This window comes from Micropterus salmoides, unplaced genomic scaffold (assembly GCF_014851395.1).
Source record: "Micropterus salmoides isolate LMB-PRFRI ecotype aquatic unplaced genomic scaffold, ASM1485139v1 Ms_hic_scaffold_4, whole genome shotgun sequence".
Classification (NCBI taxonomy): Eukaryota; Metazoa; Chordata; class Actinopteri; order Centrarchiformes; family Centrarchidae; genus Micropterus; species Micropterus salmoides.
Genome location: NW_024043372.1, coordinates 8,421,340 through 8,442,510, shown reverse-complemented (window position 1 = coordinate 8,442,510; position 21,171 = coordinate 8,421,340). Strand labels below are relative to the sequence as shown.

General features: G+C 40.0%; 1 protein-coding gene and 1 long non-coding RNA gene across 4 annotated transcripts in view; one reads left to right on the top strand and one right to left on the bottom strand.

Moving 5' to 3' along the window:
* Positions 1-4,253: 4,253 nt before the first annotated feature.
* LOC119886748 lies at positions 4,254-17,159 on the bottom strand. Its single transcript, XR_005441544.1, has 3 exons — positions 16,865-17,159; positions 8,244-8,377; positions 4,254-4,416 (listed from the first exon to the last, which is right to left on the bottom strand). It is a non-coding gene; the product is annotated as an uncharacterized LOC119886748 (long non-coding RNA).
* A 129-nt stretch (positions 17,160-17,288) lies between these two features.
* Positions 17,289-21,171, top strand: part of raly (RALY heterogeneous nuclear ribonucleoprotein) — a 183,414-nt gene continuing 179,531 nt past the window's right edge. For all 3 annotated transcript variants that reach the window (XM_038697146.1, XM_038697145.1, XM_038697147.1), the window contains exon 1: positions 17,289-17,415. The gene's annotated coding sequence lies outside the window, so the exon portion shown is untranslated. The remainder of the gene's footprint in view (positions 17,416-21,171) is intronic.

The window sequence follows — 21,171 nt, the reverse complement described above, 5'->3', positions numbered from 1 at the left end:
GGTATATGCTCACAGTTAAGGGGCCTTTAGTGCAGCCACTAAAAAACTGTCCAGCGTCAGTAGATTGACTTTGGTAACTTATGATAATACGCTTGGTACTGTGTGCCGGCGGCCAGCAGTACGTAAAATAATAGCTCTTTAATATTATACCCACCAGAAAGGGTGGAATTGCGTCTCTTTTTGAGCAATAGTCTTTTGAACGGGCTATTGAAACTTTGAACAAGATCTCAGTTTAGATGTTTCCAATGTGTCAGGGTTTGTCGTGTGTGCAGGCAGGAACAGGTTTTAGGACCCAAACGCAGGACACAGAGGCAGAACAGGTACAGTTTCCAAGTATTTATTAAAGTCCACAGAAATTATGACAGAGTCCAGAATTCAACAAAAGGATTATCCAAATCAAGGCAGCAGAAACAGGCAGGCAGGCAAGCAAGCAAGCAAGCAAGCCACACGGCAGTGGATGAACATACCTACAAACCAGCAAAAGCTAAACAGAAGCAACAAACATTAAAGCACTGGCTAACGAGGAGGGTGGGAGCACAAACAGGTGATACCAATAATGACAGCAGACAGACACAGACAGGCAGGGTGATGAAATGTCAGAAACAGACAGATACTAACAGATGCAAAACACAAGACCACAGACTAACAGATACCTCACTGATAAATGAATAAACTCAGAAAACTAAACGGAACAAATGACAGGACAATCATGCAGATACGAAACCAAACCCTCAGAATCAAAACCCAAAAACACAGCACTCAGGACAGGATTGTGACACAGTTTTGCAATTGCAAGATGATTAACAAGATAGGAATGCAGATATTAAAAAAAACTTAAAAATCATTCAAAAAGGAAAGAAAAGTCTTTGGTTGAAATGCAACTGGTGAGATGAGGACGTAAATAGACATGCCTCCATTTTATGAGGGGACAGTCCTAGTGTTGTGAATTATTTTAGAGCATTATAGCCTAAATTGTTATCATTAATTGTTAGAGCAATGGTGGTCTACATTGTCATCATTTAAAGTGTTATTTTATAGTGTAAAGTTAAGATCACAGTGTTAAAACTCTATAGCTCTGAGTGTATGTGCTCCTTTTTGTATCTAACTGCCCAGGCTCAGCAGTGTGTGAGCAAGCAAAGTGTGCTTTGGGAGCAGAGTGAGGAAGCACAGTAAGACAGCAAGGCAGCATCAAAAACACCAGCAATGGAAAACGTAGAAGCAGAATTAGTGAAAATTGTGTTACAAAACATACATCAATATAGTCCATCACAATAAGAATGTCCTGTCTTGAACACACAGCACAAAAGACACCAGCTTATTCCACAAAGTCAGGTTATGGTTAAAATAGCATGATCAGCAGAGGGCATGCCTAGGACACAGAAAGGGGGAGCAGTGCAGACAAAAAACAGACATCGGTCAAGAAACAGTCATCAGTGATTATCCTTAATCAGTATTTATTATTCTTAATCTTTTTACCTAGATGTGCCTTATTTTCTACTTAGAAGTGCTGTACTGTTGCCATGAATGCAGTAACAAGCTCACTATGGTTAGATCCTTGAGTGGGAGCATTGACTGCAGACACTGAGACTATGCACGCCTTGTTCAACTGTTATCTACTGTAAATTATGACTGCAGGAGAGGCTGCAGGTGTTCAAAATCTGCTGTGACAAGTGCATGCTTTGGTCTACTGTTATCTACTGTTGTTATGACTACATGAGGGACTGTTGAGGTGTTAGTTTGCTGATATTAAGACTACATGTTTAAGTACTGATTAAGGGTTTGATTGTCAAATTCCAACCTCTGATGCTTATAGCCTGTGTGAACTTTGAGTGAACTTGCAGAAGGAACTTTTGCTGACCATTTTCACGACATATTGAGGATGACAGTTTTTGGAATTCATGACAGATGAACAGAAAGGCAGCAGATACAGTCAGCACTATATCAAGATTACTGTAAGAAACCAGACATTAAGGAAAGATACAGCATTACCCATGTTATTCTTGTATTAACTTTTTAAGAAATGTAATTGTGTGTCAAATTATGCATGTATAACTTAACTAAAAAATACGGTGAGACTGAAGTTGAAATATAATGGAGAACTTCTTATCCAGTGATGCAAAAATATAGAAAATCAACAACACAGTAATGAATGACAGCTGGAAAAGAGAGTTAATTGGTAAAACAACACGTGTAAGCAGCAGAGAATAAGAAGTTCACCAAAAGGAGAGGAGGGGGCAAACCAGCCCAGAGGGGGATATATAAGGCTGTCTGCAGACCACAGGGTTGACACCATCCTCCGACCTGCAGGGATGTTGTACTGGTTTATCTGTCCTGTATTGGAATAAACTCTTTTGCACTGACTCTTGACCGTCTCCAGAGATGTTTTTGACTGCAAACTTATTGACTATTGTAGAAAGTTAATGGAGTGTTTAAAAAAGCTGATGAAGGTGGGGACCAGGCTTAACTGGCCCAGCCTGGCCGTACATCTGATCCAACACTAGTTGCTAATCCAAGATGCTTACATTATGCAGCTCCATCTATATCTATTATATTTTTCTCCCCAGACCAAGAAACCTGAGTGTGTTTCTCTGAATTTTCTGAACACATTCTCACTCCCAACTCGTCAAATATGGACACTTGGGAAACACCCCTTGGTGTCGCTTTTGAACGCCCTGCGTACCCCTGTGACATTGTTTTTTGAAGTTTAGGGTTCCGTGGTCAAGGTAGCAACAATAAATATACAACACCAGTTAGACTTTCAAAATAAAAGTCCTTGTTAACGTTGTGAGTTATTGTTTGGTTAAGTTTAGGCACCAAAAGTACTTGGTTAGGTTTAGAAAAAAAATCATTACTTACGTCAGTTAACTTATGTAAGTTAAGTAATGTTACGTAATGTATGCAACTTATGTATCCAACATCACTTAAATAAAAACATTCAATGTTGACTTTTTGTTACACATGGTAAATGAACACCCGTCTCCCGGTTGAAACTTGAGTTTCTGGCCCACCATCTACCCTAACCACATCTCTACTTGGAGTTTTCTGTTACCTTTTGCGTTTAAAAATGACGCTACAGGGCTTTCCCTGGTGCATTGAACTATGACGCTAAGGGCCTGACAAACTGACTTAAACAGTTGATTTTCCTGCACTACTACAACTCAACAGTACTGTTGCTGACTGTTTTCCTGTTTCTTGTTCACATTTGTATAATAAAATGAGTTAACATTTTCCTTGTTGCATTACAGTGTAATAAAATAACTTTTCCTCTCTTTTTGTGTGTGAAGGTTGTTTTCCGTCCGGGGTCATTGTGGTGACATTAGATCAGAGTTATATAGTAAGATGTTTTGTTTCAGAAGAATGACATTCAGATCTTTCTTTTCTCTTTCTTTGGTCCCAGAGGACTTCAATTTCAATCAGTCTTTTAAAGTAAGCTGTTTTATTAAGAAAGTCTCTCTGTCACTCATACAGTATTTTCTCTCACCCCAAAAGGAGAACAGCTTCAGAAATGCCGCTCTCTCTTTCTTTTGTGCTTTAACATCAGACTTCCCACTGCAGAAAATCAAAAACTCCCTTCCATGCTCGCTCTCTCTTTCACTGCAACACTGAGGGAAGGAAAATAATTCAGTATGAGCATGAAGGAAGAGAATATGGTTATAAATTCTGTGATTCTTCAAAAGTTAGAGCCTCTGTCTCTTTCGTGACTGTGACATCTCATTGACTTGTCTGAAAACTGACAAAATCACAAAGACCACTTTTTAACTTCATACAGTATGATAACACATGCAGGGGTAGAAATTAATGTTTTGACTCAAATGGGATGATTTCAGCAAATAGACAACTGAATGTCTCCCCAACAGCTAAAAAGGTCCAGATTAAAATGGACATTTTTTAGCAGCAAAAGGAGCCTCGAGGTAGTTCAGGCACAGAAGTAATTTTATGGTGGTTTCCTTACACCCTCCAGTTGTGTATGTTCACAACAAATCTCTCACAATAGGTGATCCATATAAACATTTTAATTTAACTCCCTCCACCTCCCCGGCCTCTGCTTGTATTAGCATTTAGTTGTACATGAATTTTGAATGATTTTAATGTGTTCATGTTCATTAAATGCTGTGTATTGCAGGCTCTGCCAGAGGGGTCGGTGAGCTCAGGGACAGTCTCAAGCTCAAATTTGTTCCTGAGCACCACATGAGCAGAGCCACACCACCAAACTAAAATGCATATTGCTGCAATAAATCGTTAAAAAAACTGACTGAACTTTACATTTTATTTTGACTTCATCAGTCCAATTACAGTGGTCTACTACATGAACCACAGGGGTTTGCATCGTCTGTTTTTCTTCTTTCACTGTCTTTCTCTCACACTCTCTTTGTTTCTTCCTCACTCAGCCTCATTTTCCCAGCTCCTCTCTCTGCCCTTGAAGGAGAAAACAGAAAAACAAGCACAACAAAATAAACAATGTTCCTCTTCCTCTCTTCACTCTGTCTTCTAAACGGTCTTCATAGAAAACTGTGTGTGAGTGTGTGCACGCACAAGATTGCCCTTTGGTTTTTAAAGAATGTCAAGAGTTTCAAACTTCACCAATGTCAATCAAACAAACTATTTGATGCTCCTTCAAGTTAAAAAAGTCTCTCGGGAAACGTTATAGCTGCTGTTAAAGGTAAAAATCAGTAACAGCACAAGCAATGAGGACACTTACTGTACATGCTCAGAGCTCTGAGAGGGGCTATGGTGTGTCAACTATACTTGCACTTTGCTCTACGAATTACTATATTATTCCTTCTGTCTACTGCTCACTGAGTTTTTTTGTTTTGTACTACAGGTATTATTAGATCATGTAGCGTTGATCTGCAGTGAAAGAATCTTTGAGGTCCTTACATGTTTCAACACATGTAGAGATTAGAAGAACCCTTTTTTTAAAATCACCAAATACAAGGTTTTTGTTATTTCCTTATTTTTCAAAGTGCCACAGTTGTTCATCACTCCTTAAATATGTGTGAATTAACAGATGAGGACCTAGCCCACCTAAAGGTTTCCCCCCCTCTAAAAATATTATTAAAAACCATGCTGTTTATTGCAAATAAAATAATGATATATATATTTTAAATAATTGTGTAAGTAGTAGAAACATTTTGACTCCCCCCTCCCTTGCATCACAGTGGTTTGGTCCACTGCTCGTTTTCCCCCTTTACATTACCATAGTCCATGGGCCAAGCCAGAATTTAATACCACTTAAGGTGGCAAAATCTCTTTGGTACCTGTTTGTTTATAGGGTTCATACTTAAAACCATGGTAACTATTTTATTGTCCTACAGTATCTAAACAGTAGGTTTGTGTGAAGTCTATTATAAGACATGCTATGATGATTTTTTTTTCAGCACAGTTAGGGCTTTCCAGATCTGCCATTATTTGACATGCTATTACTTGTATACGTTTTATATTAGCCTTCATCTTAAGGAAAAATTTTTTTTGCATATATTAAATTGTTATATTTGTTCATCTAGCTCAAAATATATTGATGTTAGGGAGGATATCTTGATATCTGTCTGTAATCTGGTCATATCAGAACCATGATGGTTCGGCACTCCATGACCCACCAATTTGACAAAATGTATCTATATGTACTGTATATGAAATACACTGCTCATGAAAAAAGGGAACACTTAATCATCACAGTATAACATTATGTTGATTAAACTTATATCAATCTGTCGAATTAGGAAGCATAACCGACTGTGAATCAGTGTCACCTGTTTTGAAGCAAATTAAAGTGGAGAGGCAAGACAATCCCCGAAAGGGAATAGTATTGCAGACGGTGGCCGTCAACAATCGCACTCTCCTTACCCTTCCTGACTGACTGTTCTCTAGTTCTGCATTTTGCTGATGTCCTTGTCACCACTGGCAGCATGAGGCGGTACCTGCAGCCCATTCAGGTTGCATAGGTAGTCCAGCTACTCCAGGGTGGCACATCTACACGTACCATCGCAAGAAGGGTTGCTGTGTCTAAAGACTGCAGGAGATACCAGAGACGGGCCATTACAAGAGGTAAGCTGGACAGGGCTGTAGAAGGGCATCAACCCAGCAGCAGGACTGGTATTTGCTCCTTTGTGCGAGGGGGAACAGGAAGAGCACTGCCAGAGCCCTTTATTGTGACTTCCAGCGGGCTACTGGTGTGAATGTTTCTGACTAAACAGTTGGAAACAGACTCCATGAGGGGGGCATGAGGGCCGGATTGTGCTCACACCCCAGCACCAAGCAACTTGACTGGCATTCATCAGAGAACAGATGAGAGCAGGTTTACACTGAGCACATGTGACAGATGTGAAAGAGTCTGGAGATGCCATGGTGAATGTTATGCTGCCTGCAACATCATCCAGCATGACAGGTTTGCCAGGTCAGTGTTGGTCTGGGGAGGCATATCCTGGGAGAGTTGCACGGACCTCCATGTACTAGCCAATGATACCCTGACTGCTGTTAGGTACTGGGATGAAATGCTCAGAGCCATTATCAGACCTAAGCTGGTGCAGTGGGCCCTGGTTTCCTCCTGGGGCAGGACAATGCCCGGCCTCATGTGGCCAAAGTGTGTAGGCAGTTCCTGGATGACAAAGGCATTGAAGCCATTAAGGCTGACCACAAATAGTCGAAGATTCGGTGCTTCGATGGGCAGAGCCTGATTCGACTGTCAATCTCACAGTCGAAGCTTCCCAGCGAAACAAGGATCTTTCCATTTTTGCAATATGGGGGTGCACAACGTCTGATTTTACATAGAACTACCAGTTTTCTCCCAATAAGTTAATATACAGCCTATTATTAAGAATAAAACTTTCAATAAATGTTTTTAAAGTGCGTAAATAAACCCAAAGCCACCATGTGAACCCCCCCGCAATCGCCACACATGATTCGACTATCAGTCGACTATAGGCAGGACTTGACGATTCTGATTCAACTATGTAAATCCTTAGTCGGACAGCCCTAGATGCCATTGACTGGCCCTCACGTTTCTGGTGCATCCGATGCCTCCAAGTAGCACCACAGACTGTTTAGGAGCTCACTGAGGCCCTTATCTAGGTCTGGGAGATCCCCCAGGATCACCATCTCATTATACTCTAAAAACAAATGTTTAGTCTGAATAAAAAAAATTAACGCTCAACAGTTTGCATTAATCTTTTTGAGTTATGACAACTTCTGCTGAAATTATATTGAACAAACTATACTGAGTTAGGGAATTAGCTTTTCCTCTACAATCAAAGACAATTTCTATTACAACTTACTTAATTGTTGATAGCTTAAAGACAAGTATTTGAGTTGAATACTCATAAAATTAAGTTGCTCCAACTAGATTTTCTTCTTATTTAAGTCACTTTTATGTAATATTTACTGAATTACCATAATCATGAACGCAGGATTCAAACTAAAAACCATTGTAAAAATTAAGTTGCTCCAAATAGAGTTTCTTTTTTATAGCTTTTTAAGCAATCAATTTTATTTCTGCAGTTGGGTATTTGAACATATAGTTTATCTTTAAAAAATCTGTAAAATATTAATTCCACTCAAACATTTGTTTACCTTTGTAAACATTTTTTTAAAAACTACAGTAACAAAGTTCCTAGCGTTCCAAGTGTTAATTAAAAATTAACTTTCAATGCCCACCAACCTTCTCAGAACCTGCAGCTTTTTTAGAGTTGCACACAAAAAGGGATATGTTTTTCTTTAAACATAATCTATTTTGTCAACTGTCAAGACAAGATTTGTTGAACAACAACAACAACATATCTAAAGCATCTTGACAGAGAAGCAATCTCAATTTTGTATCCTCTTTAGTTGACATCCAAATACAAAACAATGCAATCTGAATAATATCAGAAATTGCCCTGACACAAGTGGAATCTTTAGAAAATACTGTTCCTGAGACATTACTTTTTCTTTCAGTCCATCAAGGTCAAGAAACAGCTTCAAGAAACTTCAAACGTTTCATGAGTAAAGCAATTCAAATCCCGGTCATCCCAGCCTTTCTGTGTGGAGTTTGCATGTTCTCCCCAATGTCTGTGTGGGTTTTCTCCGGGTGCTCTGGTTTCCCCCACCATCAAAAACATTTTAGGTTCTGACCAAAACACTGATATAGATCTGGAGTTGGTCCCCGGGCGCTGCACAGCGGCTGCCCACTGCTCCCTTCAGGGATGGGTTAAATGCAGAGGATGAATCTCGCTACATGTATGTTTATGTGACAAATAAATTACCATTACCAAAGCATCTTGGTATATTCTTTCCCTCCAGGATTTTCATTCTCCTCTCCACCACGATGGCTGCTGTCTTGTGGACCAGTCACTTGCAGATTTCATCACTTGCCTTTCCAAGCTGGCCTCAAGCTCCTTGTGTCCTTGTAAAGCAAATTTAAACATAGGTTAGTGTGTTAGTGATAATGAATTGGAAGATTACTGCTGAGAATGATACAGAATGATAGCAATGCTAGGGTCTTCTCAAGACAGCAACTCATTTGTTTTGTAATAAATGGCATCAGAAAATGCTCTCTACTGACCAAGACAGACAGCAAAAGAAGCACTCTGCCACTACTACTTTTATCTCTCTCACTGAACTATCCACAGTTTTGGTCAAACAGCAATTTGCCTACAGTGGTAAAAAAAAAAACAACTACTTACTGTTACTAACCATAAAATGTGATTTATATCAAGCTTCTTCAGTCAAGTCCACTAACACACAGTCTTACTGTCTGAATTTGTCCAAGCATGTTATGTGTGTAGACGTGGGTAGGTGAGGGAACAAGAAAAATGAAGTTATCAAGCCAATTTTATTAAGTTACTGGAACTTGAATTTTGTTGTAAACCCATCAACAATGAAATTTGAGTTAAAATTACCAGCTAAATTAAGTTGATGTAATTACCAACATTATTATTTAAACACAATTGATAAAAAACGTTTGCAACTTAGAATGTTTATCTAATCAAGAAATTTGAAATTTTATCTAGCCATGTAGTTAATCAAGTGGTGGTAACAGGTCCCCTGAATTACTTTTTAGAGCATTCCCAGATGTTGTTGGGAGTGTTGGAGCCCGTTGTCATCTCAGGGCGTCATATACCGACGATTTGAGAAAGAGTGACAAAGCGTAGTTATTTGACACTCTAAAGGGTACCTTTAGCATCTGTGTGAGACGCACCAGGTGCTATGAGATGCTCTGGGGCGTCCCGTACAGACTGGAAGTGCTAGTTAGCTAGCGGTAGCTAGCTACGTTCATGATAAAGGTGTTGACAGCCCCCAAAGCCCCTACCCTTACCACAACCATAAGAAATGTTAGTACCTAAACCTAAGTCACTGACTTTATGCATGTCGACCGGCTAACCCTACAGCTGCCCACATCGGCTTCACGGATCTACTAACAGGTAGGGTTAGCCTCCCTTGTGTTGCTGCAACATAGCAAATGGGGGCGTTTCATATTCAGAAGGGTACCTTTAGCGTAAAATCCTTACGCTTTGACATGCTGTCTGAAAGCGTCAGTTATGACACATTGAGATGAGAATGTGTTGGGAGTGCATACAGGCATGTGGGGGCCAAACACACTGCTCACATTATGAGTTGCCGTGATGAAAGTCATACAACAACATAGAAGCATCAATAAAGCATCAATACAGTAAGAGATCTACAAGTGACAAAAGATACTAGTAAGAGCAGCAATAAATATTAGTAAGAGCTAATAGCACGGATGGCATCAATGGGGTAAAAGCTAGGGAAGTAAGAGTTAACAAAAAAGTGGAATCAAAACAAAAGAATTAAAGGGATAGAAGAAGAGCACACAAAGTGCATGTTAGAAGTTTGTTTGTTTGTTTATTTAAAAGGAACAGTGCACATTAATGAACATAAGGACAATGTCCAAAATGTGCCAGATTGGAGTCCCTGGCAGGTTGATGTTATAGGAACAAAACATTAAAATATAGCGTACAGACAACATAAAAAAAAACATACACATATAATCATAAGCAGACAACCCAGAAGCATGGATAAAACATTACAGCAAGAATTACATAAGCACAGACAAAATCAGACAAGCACAAATCATCTGATACGTAAAATACATCAACATGTGAGTACAAGAGTATGTAAAAACAATGACAGAAGCGCTACTGCAAATTATGACATATTTGATTGTCCAGTAACCACTGTTTTAAAGCTTTGGAAAAGGTGGTGAGAGAAGACATGTTTCTTAGTTCTGTGGGTATTGTGTTCCAGGTACATAGGTACGCAAAACAGGGCCGGACTGTGTCTCCCCATCCACCCTGAAGCCCTGTGCTGATCAGCTGTCTCAGGTGTTCATAGACATTTTTAACACCTCACTGGAGACATGCCATGTGCCAGCCTGCTTCAAAGCCTCATCCCTGTCCCCAAAAAACCAAGGACCACAGGACTAAATGACATTAGACCCATTGCCCTGACCTCTGTGGTAATGAAGTCCTTAGAACGCCTTGTGTTGTCCCACCCTAAATCCATCACAGACCCACTCTTGGACGCCCTGCAGTTCGCAGTTCGCCTACAGAGCCAACAGGTCTGTAGATGATGCAGTAAACATGGCTCTTCACTACATCCTCCAGCACCTGGACTCCCCAGGAACCTACGCCAGGATCCTGTTTGTGGATTTCAGCTCTGCTTTCAACACCATCATCCCGGCCCTTCTGAAGGACAAGCTGTCTCAGCTGGACGTGCCTGACCCCACCTGCAGGTGGATCACTGACTTCCTGACGGACAGGAAGCAGCACGTGAAGCTGGGAAAACATCTCTGATTCCAGGACCATCAGCACCGGTTCCCCTCAAGGCTGCGTTCTTTCCCCCCTTCTCTTCTCCCTTTATACCAACAGCTGCACCTCCGGTCACCAGTCTGTCGGTGCGGTCAACCCCACCTTCATTGGGCTCATCTCTGATCAAACATCTAGTGACTTGGTGAAGTCAGAAGAGTCTGGAGCTCAATGCTCTTAAGACAGTGGAGATGGTTGTGGATTTTAGAAAGAGCACAGCCCCACCCTCCCCTATCATCCGTTGTGACTCCCCACTAACCACTGTGGACTCCTTCTGCTGGGCACCATCATCTCCCAGGACCTCAAGTGGGAGCTGAACATCGCCTCCCTCACCAAAAAGGCCAAGCAGAGAATGCACTTCCAGTGGCAGCTGAAGAAGTTCAGCCTGCCAAAGACAATGACGGTGCACTTCTACACCACCATAATTGAATCCATCCTCACCTCCTGCATCACCATCTGGTACGCTGCTGCAACTGCCAGGGACAAGGGCAGGCTGCAGCGTATCATTCGCTCTGCAGAGAAGGTGATTGGCTGCAATCTTCCATCACTTCAGGACCTGTACGCCTCCAGGACTCTGAAGCGAGCAGGAAAGATTGCAGCTGACCCCTCCCACCCTGGACACAAACTCTTTCAGATTCTCCCCTCTGGCAAGAGGCTGCGGTCAATCAGGACCAAAACCTCTTGCAACAAAAACAGCTTCTTCCCATCTGCAGCTAGCCTCATTAACAAGACCCGGTTCCCCCACTGACACTCCCCCTCCAGCAAATAATACAAATGTCTCTGCACATGTAAATATTATTTCATTTCATATCATGCACAAACCTCCCTGGCACATTGCACATATTTGTTGTTAATTGTTAATCGTTGTTGTATATTTTTATATTGTCAATTTATATATTTATGTACACAATATTCTCTTCCATTGCAATACGTCTGCACAACACAGACCCAGAACAATGCATATGTAAATATCTGCAACGTTCTTTCTCTGCAAATAGTTGTATTATTTTTCTCTATTCTTTTTATTATTCTTATATAACTTGCATTATCTATACCATATTTATATATTTCTACATCTATTTATGTCAACTGTATGTTTGTCTACGTGTTGCACTTCATCACCAAAGCAAATTCCTCGTATGTGTAAAACACTACTTGGCAATAAAGCTCCTTCTGATTCTGATTCTGCTGTTTGGTAGGAACAGGCTGACTGTCCAAAGGAACTTTTCTTATATGGTATTTTACAGTCACCTCTGGAAGTAGCTCTGGCAGATGAGTTAAGTTTTTGTTTAAAGACGTTTAAGTTAGGGGTTAGAGGTGTTATAAGACTAAGCATTCTTGGAAGAGATGAGTTTCCCTGACTGTGTTGGACTATGGACTAGCCTTCTGAAATCAGAGTAGAATTGAATAGCGCTGGTGCCAGACAAATTGAAAAACGTTTCATGTCTTTGCATTCAGCACTCAGGATTTCTATTCCACTTTTTCATAAAGTTTGCATATCAACTGGTATATATATATATATATTTAGGGCTGTCCCGAATAAGGATTTACATAATCGAATCAGAATTGTCTAATCTTGCCTGTTCCTCTTGTGCCACTACACACATACACACACATCCACGCATACACGCTACACCCACACATGAGCACTGACCCTCTTCCTTAAGGGTCAGGGTTACAATTTTGGATTTATTCACGCACTTTAAAAACATTTATTAAAAGCTTCTTTGTTTTATTTACAACATTATATGTTGAAATCTATATTATAATAGGCTGTATATTAAGTTATTGGGAGAAAACTGGTAGTTCTATGTAAAATCAGACATTGAGCACTCCCAGATAAATGGTATGATCCTCGTTTCATAATTTCGAAGCTTGACTGTGAGATTGACAGTCGAATCAGGCTCTGCCCATCCAAGCATCGAATTTTTGACTATTTGGGGTTAGCCCTATATATATATATATATATATATATATATATATATATAATCTATCTCTACATAAATAAAACATCAAACACCCACAAACACTACATGAAAAGCAGATGGCAGGGCCTGACTGGTTCACATTCTTTATGAAGCGGAACCCCAGCATGGCAATGAGGAGTTCAGAGGCAATCAGCCTTACACGGGCAACAGGTTTTAACCACACAAAAGTGAAAAAGCCTTGGACAGTTCATTGAGAGATACTACTTATAAAAACTGGTGTAACAACAGTCCAGTCACCAGACTGAGTCAAGCAGGTGTGCTTGTATTTCAGTTGCATGCACTGTGCAAGCACTGAGTAGTAAATAAAGGCCAGCAGTGCACGCGCACGTGAATACATTTTTGATTAATAAAAACATTTATCAAAAAATTATTTAAAATTTAATAAAAAAATCAATTTAAAAAATTAATAAAAATAAAACAAAAAGTATATATATATATAAAAAAAGATTGGGGGTCATAGCAAAGTTGAACAACAAAGACATGGGGGAGTGAAAATGGGTGTTTGTATTAGGGCGTGTCCGGCCTTATCCTCTATTAGCGGCGGTGGGGGGTTGATCACCAAAAGGTGAAGACGGGTGTGAAAAGGGGGGTTTGTGTATATGGGATGTCCGGTGTTATCCTCTAAAAGCGGATGTTTGGGAGTGACTTTAGCAATAGAATGTATATAGAGAGGGTTAGTTTGCATGTATACCCGACCCCTCTTGACGTCTGTTCATGACATTAGTAATAACATCCATAGCTATGTTTTTAGCAGCTGTCTTTAAATGAGGGGCAACAAATGTAAATCCTTTCTTGAGTAAGGCGAATGCTAATCTAAACAGACCCCTAAAGATACCCCCTAACCCTGCACCTTACTGAGCACCGAGCCTGCTGTGTCCTGATAAATCACCACCCGCTTGGGCTGTATAATATGCAACATACTTGTCCGCAATGTTTGCTCCTTGTCTAATACCGATATTTTACGGGTTGAAAGTGTAGCTTTATTATCACTTTGCCGTACGTAAAAGGGATATGTTGATTCTGATCTGTCTTGAGAGAAATCTTGATACTATCAATGTGTGTTTTGCAGAGCCTCAGATAGTGTGGTCTGTCATAAGTATTTGTGATCATATGGTTTGGACCCGATATATGTACTATTCTTAATACCGTTTGATGATCAACAATATCGGTATAAACAAATATACATCCCTACGTTAACATCGGCATGATGTGGCGCCAAATACGGCATCTGTGTCAACACTGTGTTAGTTCGTGGCTGAGATCTAAATGTTGCAATTCCCTCGTGAGTTTTAAAAGCCGTTCAACATTCAACATACAACATTTCTGCAAGTTTTCTTTGAAACGTTCTACGTCTCTCGTTGGTAAAATGCTTATTCTGTTGGTAATGTGGTTGTAATCAAGCTCAATGTGACCCATGACCTTTTCAGATAAACAACTGTCTAGTTCAGCTATTATCTGTGACATTGTTGTATAGAACCCGTGTCGCTGATAGAACTACCCTCTAGTTGGATTTTTTATCAAATACAGCAAATTTTGAGTCTTCAGATGAAAAACGTTTCCATGTTTTTGGATATTGTATTTCTATCAAACCCACCTCGTGTGCTGATTTAAAGTGTAAAGGCTTGGATAGTTTCAATCTAGAGTTTGCTATTGTATTGCTCGGGTAAAATAATGCAGACGAGTTGCAGGGCAGGGTGACAAAAAAATCCTCTGTATCCATTTATACATGTGTTTGTAATCTGCTAAGGTAGCTGAATGACCTGTTTTTCCAAAATCCACGAGTTAAATTTATCTGGCCATCCGACCCATTTGACTAACACCATGTCTTGGCCTTGTCTTTTCTTTCTAGATAAAATCTTTTCTAATTTAAATGTTTTGTTTTTATCTATAATAACTTTTTGCATCTCTTGCTCATAAAATGTTCCCTGTAATACAGTATTTCCCCGTCATAGTCTTTTAACCTATAACCAGGAGGGTCCCTTGACAGCATTCCTTTGCAGTGAAATATTCAACAGTATAATTTTGCTCATAACTTTTTTTAAAAGGGCAGCATAGTTTTGAAATTCTTACAGTTGTTACAAGTTGCACAAGTTGTTAAATACGATATCTTCATTGTCTTTTGTTACATCAATCGGTTTCATTTTAATACTACGATGATAACTATGATTGTAGGAGGTGACTAAATCCTGCAATATATCTACATATCGTTTAGAATTATTGGCTGTTAAATAACGCCACATTTTGGATTTCAGAGTCCTGTTAAAGCGCTCTACTACAGATGCCTTAGTCTCATTTGATGTGGTAAAGTGTACGATACTATTAATTTTCATTAACGCATCGAAATCTTTGTTTAAGAACTCTTTTCCCTCGTCTGTTTGAATTTTATGCGGTATTCTATCTTCAGCTAAGATATCTTTAAAGGACGCTGTGACGCATTTACCACTCTTATTTTTGAAACAACGCACCCATGCGTATTTTGAAAACAAATCTATACACGTTAATAAATAGCGTACCCCAACATTTTCAGTTGAACAAGCGGACATGTCAACTAGATCTAGCTGGAATTGCCAATCTATTGAATTCACTAAAACCTTGTTTCTCTTAAAATGCACTGGGGCCGTCTTGTGTAGAGTATAGGCGTCTTGCTTCATGAGCCAGTTTTCTGTTTGAATCTGCATATTGAACTACAGTAGTATCAAATATGGCCTTTTTTAGTTTTTGCTTGCCTCCGTAAGCCCCTGCATTTTCTGTCGCATAGTATATATTTCTCATCACCTCCTCCATGATCTTTGTTACAAAGACTGACGCTTCAACGTCTGTGTTCAAGTATTTTATTTCCAGCGACATACGCAACGCATATCCGTCAGCAATGATTACAAGTATACACTTTTCAGAAAATCAGTACAAGCACCTATGTTTTTACAAACCAAAGATTCAGTTAAGCAATACATCCTTAAACCCTTAAACGGCTTGACCCTGCTCTTATCCTCTTCTGCTTTTTCTTCAGGAACGAGAAATGTTAAATTTCTTTTCCCCAGTTCTTTGCCATAGTCATTCACCCATGAGTTAGCGCCCAAGCCTTTCGTTACAGAAAATCAGCCAATGTTGTTGGTGGACTCTTTTTTTCTAGGATCCACACTCATTGCAACAGGATCTATAATTATACGTCGTTTTGGAGTCATTACTCCTGATTGATTACCTGCGACGTCCATGATTGTGATGCTGCAAAGATGGCGCTGTTGTTCTGCACGAAGATAGCTCTGTCCGATACGGATTCACCCAAAAATCGTCACTTTGTTCCACGCTCTCGGTCAGATGTAAGTAAAAAAACTAGCCCGCTATATATACAACCGATGGTGAACACTGCAAGTGTCTGGATGAAGATGAATCCTGCCAAGACAATGACGAGATGATATTCTAGTAAGTAGTATCTAAGTATTGTGAACCAACAACATTCAAGTAGGTTTCTAATACACATATATTTAGCCCTTCAATCCTGACATTTTTGAGGAGTGTTAACTATGCACCCTCACAAGTCACTCATCTTCCAGACCCCGGCACGTCATGAACAACCGCACTCTCCTCCAACTCAACTGGGGACTGCGCCTCTCCTCCAACCTACCTGGTTGCTTCTGGCTCCTCTGCAATTCAAGATATCACCATGTAAGAAAGAGTATCTTAGGAAAGAATAAAGGAAGCATAAGAAAAAATAAATAATGCCTGCCAAGAAGATGTTGTAAGCCAACACTGAGGATTCTGAGGCCTCAATAGACAAACACGTTTGTATTGTATATATGGAGCCATTCGGCCACTCAAAGTCTTAAGCAGTCTCAGGGCCCACCAAGCCTGCACTTCAGGGTTACCTACAGTAATTTGTCACCATTGTAACTCTGATTTAACACACAAATAAACACACACACTAGACTCACATATTCTTTACACAGGTACATTAGAGTGTAAATTAAACATACATACCATGAAGGGAGTTTGAAAGAGAGACATTGTTTATTTCAACAAACCTTTTTTGAAGCATATCACATGGTCACTGTTATTGCTTCTCTAATTGTTACAACTTACCCCAGCATGTGCTGGAACACCATGTATTTGATGTCATCTCAGGAGGTCTGTGATATCCTTGCAGATGTTTGAATTGGTGCCATTTGTAGTAAACAAATTTGATTACTTATTATAAAACTTGAGAAATCTAGCTCAAAAATTCAGTGAGTTGCAGGTGCTGAAGCAAAAAGTGTACCAATCCCTGGTCTTCCCTAGGGCGTCTGATTAAAGCCAACCTCTGATTACCGGCTAGGAAAATCAGGCTTGTTTATATTAAATCAACTTTTGGATAGGATGTCCCTTTAAGGGCATGTCTGGCTCTGTCTGCGCTTTTTAGCCAGGTGTGTAATTACGCACGCAGCTCCCCGCGGTCGCTTTGCTGCCCGGCCTCCCCCTGCCTGCCTGCGCTCAGTGGTTCGCTCCAGTCGGCGCTGTGTTGCTGTTCATCACCGCCTCACTGACCGGCGCGCAATCGGAGCTTCAGCCCGGTTACCGAGCGCACACTGAGCCTCACCGCCTGCTCTTCTCATCGCTTCAGCCTCTTTGAACGTTTTTGCCTCCTCCGTTGGAAGGTCAGTTGTTTCTTTCTCTTTTCTTATCCTATTTCTTTCTTGCTGGCTTGGTTTCCCACCTCTTATTTTTATGTTTTGCACTGAACAGCTGGTTGGATTTATCTCTGTCTCTCTGTCCTGCGAGTCTATACCGGAGCATTTACCCGCTGCTTGTTGCTGGAAGGAAGCTGTGGCTTTTGTGTTTATTTCCAGTTTCTTTTGTAGTTATTTTTGTGATAGTATCTCGCTTCCTTCTCCTTTCATTTTAACTAATAATGCAAAAAAACCCCAAACCAGTCTTTTTTTTCGCTCTCTCTCTACAAGATTTACTTTGATATTCGTTTTTTCATTTTTCTGTTTGCACTCTTATCTCATTCTTGCAGTTTGATTTCTTCTTTTTTTGTAAAAGCCAAAGGGAATTTAAATGTCTCTTAAACTTGAATACTGCGCATGCAGCATGCCGGAACGCAGCAAGGACAAGGATGGTAAATGTGGTGATCATGATGAGCTGGTGTTGATGAGCCGATCTTCATCCACTGAACTGCTCCTTCTGTTGGGAAGTGTTTTGCAACAGGGATCTCAGTTGTGAATCTCGGTCAGTGTGAATGTGTGTACAGCAACACACACACACACACACACACACAGGCACGCACACATTTCACACACACACACACACACGCAGGCACGCACACATTTCAGGAGCCTGTTTCACTGTTGGTCCCCATGAAGCAGACCAGGAGGAGCTGACAGGTCGAGTTTATAACTCTGTCATGTCCTGTTCTGCATCCCTGATGTGTAGTATCAGCAGACTGGCTGTTGATGCAGATTTGAACCTCACTGCATGCTGAGAATATTTTATGACATGTCTTACTCTTGTAAGCCTACAGTCTGAGTTATGTCAGGATTTGTTTTGATATTGACCAGAACTGAAAATCTGATTAAAATTAGATTTTTTTGGCCAAATCACAGAACACTCATCAAAAGATTGAATAAAAAGTAAGAAGCATATCCAGGAATAAGACTATTTGAAAGGTATGCTTTAAATTGTGTATTTGTTATTTCTTAGTTTTAGCTGTGTAAAATTCTGATTGTGGTGCCATCAGCAAAGTATGGGAAAATGAGTCAACTCCAAAATAGCATTCAGAGACGTATTTAAAGGAGTCAAGTGTGAGATGTATTGTAGCCTTTAATAAACAGTTGGGTCGAATAAATTTGCCAATTTTTCTAAATGAGGGAAATCTGTGAAAGTTGAGAAATACAAGAAAAAACAAACAAACAAATAGAAATAGAAAACATAAGAAATGACTGTGAGATGTGGCTGAATTTATCTGGACTACCAAAAAAGCAAAAGCCACAGGCTTGGCTTTATGAATGAAAAAAAAGTTTACCATTTTAAAATAAATTGCATACAGTCTTGTTGTAATGAATTGTGTGAGTATCCTTAGCGTAAGAATAAAATCATAAAGAAAAAGAAAAGTGAAAGATGTCCCCGTTACAGTAACTGTCAAGTTTAAGCCTACAAGGTAATCTTGCTGAAAACTGGAAATTATGGATGCAGAAGTTTGAGCTGTTTTGCACTGCTAGCGGTATAGAAAGTTAAAGTCAGTCAGAAAGGCAAAGTGCAGGGTGCTATATTTCTGTATGTGGCAGGAGAAGAGGCAAAGTTTGCAACATGCATGTATTCCAAGATAATGAGAAAAATAAAATTAAAGTATCAAAGTTTCAAGAGTACTGTGAACCTTGAAAAAAACTTCACATCTGGCACATATTTTGTTACAAAGGCTCAAGGACCTTGTGGTTTCTTGTCTGTTTGTCTGTATTCCATCACTTAGTGCTATGTCACGCGGTTTGTTGCTCTGATTGGTAAAGGGCTAATCAATTGCATCCAGAGACATTTTTGTCTCCACGGAAATTAAAAATGAAGTGACGTTCCAGACTAATTTGCATTTGCCAATTGGTCTGGCTATGTCAGGCTAGAGTACATAGGTCATTTTCTCAGCACTGATGGGCTAAAACCAGATGATGAAAAGGTGAGAGCCTTGCCAAGTTCATTCCCAGCTTATCTGAGATCAATGCTTCACTCAAACAGCTACTAGAGAGCAACACTGCATGGCATTAGGAAGACTACAAAAGAAACGTTAACAACAAGACCAATTGACACACTTTTGAAGTCAATAAACCTGAGATTGTCTGTGGATGCCAGTTCTGAAGTCATTGGAGCAGTCATACGGCAGAATGGATGGCCTTTGGTTTATGGATCATAAGCACTTACTATCAATGGAAATACGAAAAATAATTACTTGCCATAGTTTGTAGGTGATTTGTAGGTATTTTTGAGAGTGATCACAAACCACTTGAGAGCATCTTCAAAAAGCCACTTTACCAAGGTCCCATGAGGCTGCAAAGGATGCTTCTCAGACTTCAGAGGTACACTCTCACAGTCACATATAAGCCAGGAAAAGAACTGTACATTGCTGATGCTTTGAGCAGTGCTTACCTCAAAGAAGAGCTGAAGGTCGACTGGATTACACCTTCTTCGAAGATCAGTTGCACATGTTCAGGAAAGCAACAGCAGATGATCCTGAAATGCAAATTGAAAGAGACTTTACAATGAATGGTCAACAGAAAACGATGAAATGTAAACAAAGATCAAGGGACATTCTATATTCACCAGGAATGTTAACTCAAAAAGAGGACATCTTGTTTGAATGTGCTGTCTGTAATTAAAACAAAAATGGCAATCCAAGAGAGCCTCTACTTCCACACACTACCAGGAAGACCATGGGAGAAGATTTGCAAAGATATCTTTCACCATAATGCAGAATATCTGCTTCATGAGGACTACTATTAAAATATCACCGAGTTGAGCGACACGACCCGTTGAGGTGTCACTGCCGCAATGAAGTCGACATTCACAAGTTTTTTTTGGAGAGCTGGGAATTTGAACATGTTACTTCCAGTCCAGGGCATCCACTTCAATGGACAAGCAGAGAGAACTGTACAAACCGTCAATAACTTGCACAAAAAGGCACAGAGCAGCAACAGTGATCTTTACATTGCTCTGCTATAATACTGCAGCACACCGATGGAGGGTGGGGGGTTCTCTCCTGCACAGCTGCTAATGGAATGTTGTCTAAGGTCCAAACATCCAACATCTTTAACTCTGACTGCTGAAGGTAAAGCTCAAGTACTTGACAATCAAAAGTACAGGTAAATGAAGAAAAAGAGCTACTATGAAAGACAAACAAGACAGTTGCCAGATCTGCAAATAGGTGAAAATGTCAGAATACACAGAGGAGACGCATGGCAGCCAGCTGTGGGTGTGAACAGACATCAGCAACCTTCATAGTTCACACACTTGATGGAAGAGTCTACAGGAGGAACAGAGAGCATCTACTAAAACAGGCAAGAGGGAGTTTCCAGATGCACAGGATTGCATATACAGACAATGACAATGACATTAATAGTGACACAGAACGCAAAGACACTGACACTCATTAGGGACAAGCACAGTTACTATTGTATCACACAGTGTGGGAGACAAGTCAAGCTTCCAGCTAGATACAAAGATTGGACATACAAACAAATTTACACACATTAAGGCAATGTCACACACGCGTTATATGTAAGTGCGGAAAAAAAAGAAGAATTTATTAGTCTAAGTGCTGGAAATTTGGGATTTCAGTAGAGATGTTTTTACATTGAGATTTTTTTTATTGATTTCTTATTGATTTTACTCATTGTAATGAGAGTAGGGCTGAACCCCAATAGTCGAAG